A 6,947-nucleotide genomic window follows, 5' to 3' on the forward strand; every position below is an offset into this window, starting at 1 on the left:
TTACATTTTTAGTAATTTAGTACAGAAATGTATATTTTCTCTATATATATTTGTTAAATTGCTCAAACTATTGAGATTTCTGATGTAATATTTAAACTTTTTTTTTAGCAATTTAGTACTGAAATGCAATTTATTTTCTTTCTGATTGAAATTTTTAATGCCAAAAATCATTAGGATATTAAAGTAAAGATTATGTTCCATAAAGTTTCTTTGTAAATTTCCTTTGTAAATATATCAAAACATAATTTTTTTATTTAGTAATATGCATTGCTAAGAACTTAATCTGAACAATTTTAAAGGGCGATTTTCTCAAATTTTTTTTTTTTTTTTTTTTTTTTTTTTGCACCCTTAGATTCCAGAATAAAAAATGTTCAGCTTTCTGATGATCTATAAATCTCAATTTCAAGAAATGTACCCTCATGACTGGTTTTATGGTCCAGGGTCACATATTTAAACATTTTGTGATTGTGAAACTGATATTTTTAGCACACACAAGGCCCATAACATTTAAGTAAAAAAACGAATGAAAAACAAGTTGTCAATTTTAAGCTTATATTTATTAAATGAACATGAATGCAAATTAGTTTTAAACATCTCACATGAGCTGTAAGGCATAAGTCACATTCTCCTCCGTAAAGAAAATCATATAAAATTATTATTGCCTTCATTGTTTCAAACACCACGTGTCTCATTCGTTCAGTGCGTTGTGTCAGGAGTGCGACAAATTTTGTCCATCGAGGGCGACCCGTCTCGATTTTGCAACACACAAGAAACTTTGGTTTCCGAATCCTTGTTTCGTCGACAAAGTGGAAAAAGTTTGCACAAAAGTCACTACTTCTTCCCTGTGGTGTCCGACGTTGAGGAAAAGACTGTCTCCAAAGGAAAACATACAAGTAAACATCAGGAAACAACACAAATAGTCCTTACAAAACCTGAAAGCGCCAAGCGGCCTGGTCTTTGTAGTCCAAACACTCGGCCGCCGCCGAACTGAAGTTCAGTTTCCATGATGAAGCCACCGCAGCCTGATCTTTGTAATCTTTGTAATCCAGACAGTCCGAAGAGCTGAACGCCAGCCCTGCACCACCGTACCCCTGGTGAGGGTGATGCGGGTGTCCTCCGCTCTGCCCGATGTGATGCGGGTGGTGTCCTGACACTGCAGCGGTGCTCAGCTGTGTGTGATGGGCGTGCGGGTGATGGTGGGCGTGGCCGGGCATCGGCGCCAAGTAGGATCCGCAGTCCATGCCGCCAAAATAAGAAGCTGCGTTCGAGGTCGGGTATCCCTGGCCATAGCTGGGAGCTTGGTTGTAGGGTATGGGGTACGACGGCACTCCCGTAGTGCCCCCTCCGCCTGAGATGGCTCTCTGCATGCAGGACGCACTGGCTGGGGGGAAATGTCTGGGAGCGAGGGGGGAGCGGGAAGTGGCGAGACCGGAGCGGGACTCCAGATGGACGAGACAGGTGTTGTTCCTGAGGACGAGCTGCTGATCAGACCCACTCCGCTTAGACCGGAGGGGTTGGAGCCTGAGGACGAAGACGAGGACGATGAGGTGTTACTAGAGATGGCGGGAGGAGTGAAGTGGCCGCTGCTCTCTGACCCCGGGCTCTCGCGGGACGGAGAGGATTTCTTCTTCGCCGGACGGATCTTGGAACTGCTGTTGCTGCTGCTGCTCTGCTGTTGCTGACGACACTTTGCCCGTCTGTTCTTAAACCAAACCTGTCAACAAACACGTCACGGTTAATAATGCAAATCAGCTAAAAATATTAAAGATTATTTACTCAGGCCCTTGTCATCCAAGATGTTCATGTCTTTTCTTTGCTCAGTCGAAAAGAAAGGTTTTTAGAGGAAAACAGCTTCAAAGGGCTCTACACAATCCCAGCCAAAGAATAAGGGCCTTATCTAGCTAAACGATTTGTAATTTTCTGAAAAAAAAAAAATAAAAAAATGCATATACTTTTTTTTAACCACAAATGGTTGTCTTGCACTAGCTCTGTGATGTGTGTCCATGACTTCATGCATTATGTAATCATCAAAATGGCCTGATATCGTTGTTTTACCTTTTTTTGTGAAGCGTGTTTGACTTTTTTTTTTTTGCATGTTCGCTTTGACCATTGTGGTTTAAAAAGTATAAAAATTTACTTTTTTTTTAAAAAATGACTGATTGTTTCGCTAGATAAGACCCTTATTCCTTCGGCTGGCATCATGTAGAGCCATTTATAGCTGCAATTTGGACCTTCAACCTGTTGGCTGCCATTAAAGTCCGCTATATGAAGAAAAACCCAGAATGTTTTCCTTAAAAACCTTTATTTATTTTCGACTATTATTTATTTTGGACAGACATCTTGGAGGACATAGGGGTTAGTAAATTATCAGGATTTTTTTATTCTGGAAATAAACTGATAGTGAACACCTAAAATATTGATTTGAGATCAGATGAGAACAAAATTTGAGCTAAGTTGGATAACGATACTATTGTCTTTTATAGGACTACTTTTATTGCTTTATAGCGATGTACAGCAACACTCAGTTATTGAACTGATATGAATCAACACTAAACTCAATTAAGCTGAATAATGACACTATTGCCTTCTTTAGAGCTGATTAAATTGAACTTTAAAACATTGAACAGAACTGAATTCAGCTCAGTTCCGATTTAGTGCTGATTCAATTCAGCACAACAACTCTGTCAATGTTGCAATTGATTATGAGAAGTTGAATTTAATCTGTAAAGCTTCAAATTCATCTGACACTACTGCCTCTCTTGGAGCTGCTTTATAGATGCAATTCATCTTATTTAATAATTATAACAAAATTATTGAACTAAATTGAAACAATGTTAAATTGAGCTGAATAATGACTATTGTTTTCTGTAAAGCTGCATAATTGATCATTTACAACACTGACTGAATTACTGGCCTGAATTGAAACAACACTGAAATAAATTGACCTGAATTATGACAATAATGACTAACATTACTATTATTTTCTTTAAGACTGTAAAGCTGCTTTGAAACCTGTATTGTATAAAGCGCCACATAAATAAATCTCTCAGCATTAGGAAAAGTAGCACAACGACACCCACCTGCACTCTAGACTCAGGCAAATTGATTTTCAGGGCAACCTCCTCGCGCATGAAAATGTCTGGGTAGCGCGTCTTGGCAAACAGACTCTCCAGGATGTCCAGCTGAGTGCGAGTGAACGTCGTTCTCTCTCTTCTCTGCTTACGAGGATTCGCTGCAATAGGGAAACAAAACTGAAGTTACTAAACCATGTCTAAAGATTGTTTAAAATAGCATAGATCCACTTAAAGTCATTTGTGACCCTGGACCACAAAATCAGTCTTAAGCAGCACGGGTTTATTTGTAGCCATAGCCAAAAATACATTGCATGGGTTAAAATGATCATTTTTTCTTTTATGCCAAAAATCATTAGGGCATTAAGTAAATTTCATGTTGCATGAAGATGTTTTGTAAATTACCTACCGTAAATATATCAAAACTTAATTTCTGATTAGTAATATGCATCACTAAAAAGTTAATTTGGACAACTTTAAAGGTAATTTTCTCAATATTTAGATTTTTTTTTGCACCCTCAGATTGCAGATTTTCAAATAGTTGTATCTTGGCCAAATCTTGTCCTGTCTTAACAAACCAAACATCAATGGAAAGCTTAATGATTCGGGTTTCAGATTGGTTTTGTGGTCCATTATTGCCATGCATTGCTTAGAAGTTTAAAGTTTCTGCATGAAAAGCCTTTTTAAATGTTATCTTTCACAGGTATGTGCTTACTGGGATATCCCACAGAGGGATGGAGGAGGTCCATGGTTGCCCCGCTGAGCCCCAGCCCGTTCATGGCATAAGGGGCCTGTTTGAGGTATGACATCATTGTTGAGCTCCAGAGAGACACCTGCAACAAGAATCAATTGTTAAATAAATAATAAAAAAATTGCATATTAATTTTATTTTCCCCCAAATATGTTAAAAAGAGTGTTTGGAATTGCCTGCAATTTTAAAATGCATCATACCTCTTGTGCTATCACACAATGAAGTGTAATAAATAGTGTTTGGATATATTAAATACACAATCCATTGTAAAAGGTGTGAAAAGCATGTCACGACAATGATCAGTCTGAATATGACTAATGTCTTGCCTTTAATGATCCCTGTTTTTCACACTCGACTAATCAAGGCCTTCACAGACTAATTGGCCATTTACATGTCATGCCCTGTTAAGCGCTCCTGACGGACGCGACACCGCCAAATCTTTGATCTGTTCTTTTGTTTATCGGAACATTTGAAATTTGGCGGTACAATGATGAATTTAATTAATGGTCGTTTTAACCTAACAAATGGTGAAAGCGAAATATTATATATAGCCTAGCTATAACTATATTTATTTAATATTACTTTAAATCTATACATTAAATGCATATAGCATAATATTTATAAAATGAAGTTAATTATTAAGATCCAGAATGACAGAATCCGCTTTGAATCGAATCGAAAGGCGCAAAAAAAAAAAAAAAAAAAAAAAAAACGTGAACAGAAAACATTTGTTATTAAAGAAAGTTATCCTATTATATAGCTACAGATGTTTTGGTTGTGTTCAATAAATGTTATGTTATATAGCTTATTATCTTACAGAAGGAACAAATAAATAAATAAGTAGTTACCTTTAAAAAAAACGAAATTCGCAACAGAATCGAATAGCCTGAAGCGCTTGTTTTCTTGGACAGAAGGCCGCTCGGGATAAACTCGAGGTTTATGCGCATTTGGAATTATTTGGGAGGACCGAACTGTGTTTCGTTGCAATTGTTATTAGGCAATAGTACAAATGTATTAAGACAAAAGTTCTGTAAATGACATGTTGCGCTTTTTCTCCGTCGCTCATGCCTATGAATGGCCCCATTAATCCCACGCTGAGGACAGATAACATGGGCCTAAAGACTCCACAATCGAGCTTTAACTATATGTAAATGGCCAGTGAGTGTGCAAATTATTCTCCATAGCCATTTAGATTAGACCCAGAGGGGACTCCATTTGCAGAAGAAACCTTATCAACTAAATAAACGACAACTCTCCATTTCTCCGCGCACTCCGGCTCTGCAAACTTTGTTAATTACGACTGCAATTGCGAAGTTCGGAAAAGCACTAAGTAATAGTAGCTAATTCATGCAAAATATTGCCTATTATATACTTTAAAAAATCCCCTGGCATTAATTGGTCTTTGGCTTAATGCAAATATTTGTCCTTGTCCTAATCATTTTCCTAAAACGAGATCATTTACTTTGAATCGTTTTTTTAAATAGAACATAATGAACCAAATAAATTGCTAAATTAATTTTCATTGCTGCCTTATTTTTTACGGAAAAGCAAAAGTTACATGTGAAGTTCACTGCGGTTTAAAACCATTCTGAAAACTTAAACTCAACTTAATGAACCAACTATAATAGCAAAGTTATTTTTATTTATTTAAAATTTATTTTTAATTGCTGCCTAATATTTGACAGTATTTCCTCTAAAAAAGCAAAGTGATACATAATGCATTTAAGCATTTACAGCACTTTTAAATGATTTTGGTCTAAATGGCAAATTAGCTGCAAAATGCATGGGAAAAACAACCCTTAGTTCTGCACCTTTAGATTTAGATTGCTAAATACCATTTTTAAAATATTTCATTTACCTTTTATTGATGGTCTTCTGTCCTCTTTTCTTCTTTAAGATCCGTAAACTGAAAATCCACAAAACCAAGAAACCTTTTTTTTTGCAGAGAGGTCTGGACTCCAGCTGATGGTTGGAATTGCAAGAAAACAATTACCCACAAACTTCACAACAAGTTCCCGATATGATCACAAAGTCCGTTTGCAGACAGTCGGATGCAGTGCCTCAAGAGGCTCGTTGTATCCACGCGTAATATTAGGGTGATAGCCAATGCTGACGGATTGAGATTGATCACATTCTTGACGGCCTGTCCGTCTATGAGCAAAAGACACCTGCGGACCCGCCCACCTCCGCCAATCAGAAGTCTCGGTTATTCTTACAGACGACCGCTTTAGCCAATCAGAACGAAGACGCGCTCATTAACTCCTCCTCTCGATGTGACGACATATTAACCTGCAGTGTGAATGTGCGAGTCCCGAGAAGAGTACAATATTTGAATACACTTTTAATTCGAGGCTTTAGTGAGCGTAAACACTGAGGGAAAGCAAATACAATAGATAAGAACACTATTAAATCGATTTGTCGTTTGGTCAATGAAAACGCGTCGTTTTTAGTCATCATTAGAGCACCAATAATAAACTTGGATAAAATCAGCGCATGGTTTAAACTTTAAAGAAAAGTTTATATGGGTATAAACGTAAATAATTGTTAGAAGCATGTTTCAATTGTTATAAGCATGTTTTCGAGTCAGAAACTTTTAAGTCAGACCGTTATTTGAGACATGCGCCTTTTTTAATATATGGGTCAATTATTTTAGTCTGGATTTATTGCGTTATTCAAAAACAACATTCAATACAATTCATATAAAATTAGTCAATTTAGTTTTAAAGAGTTAAAAGTAATTTTCTTGTAAAGTTTAAAAGTCAAAAACCTATACTGCGGAGAAAAAGCGTCAAAGGCTGCAAGTCTAAAAAATAAATAAATCTTGACGTGAGTCTTGTTCTTTTATTATTTGTGAGCCTGGACCACAAAACTAGTCTTAAGTAGCACAGCTATATTTGTAGCAATAGCCAAAAATAAATCCTAAAATAAAATAAAATGATCGATTTTTCTTTTTTTCATGCCAAAAATCATTAGGATATTAAACAAATATATTTTTCCATGAAGATATTTTGTAAATTTCCTATCATAAGTATATCAAAACTTAATTTTTGATTATAATATGCATAGCTAAAAACTTCATTTGGACAACTTTAAAGGCGATTTTCTTAATGTTTTGATTTTTTGCA

The 6,947-nt window shown here is 36.4% G+C and overlaps 1 pseudogene; it reads right to left on the minus strand.

The window, feature by feature from the left end:
- Positions 1 to 570: 570 nt before the first annotated feature.
- On the minus strand, positions 571 to 5,924 carry LOC141336693 (homeobox protein OTX1 A-like; annotated as a pseudogene).
- Between the last annotated feature and the right edge of the window lie 1,023 nt (positions 5,925 to 6,947).

Source organism: Garra rufa, chromosome 6, assembly GCF_049309525.1.
Source record: "Garra rufa chromosome 6, GarRuf1.0, whole genome shotgun sequence".
Taxonomy (NCBI): Eukaryota; Metazoa; Chordata; class Actinopteri; order Cypriniformes; family Cyprinidae; genus Garra; species Garra rufa.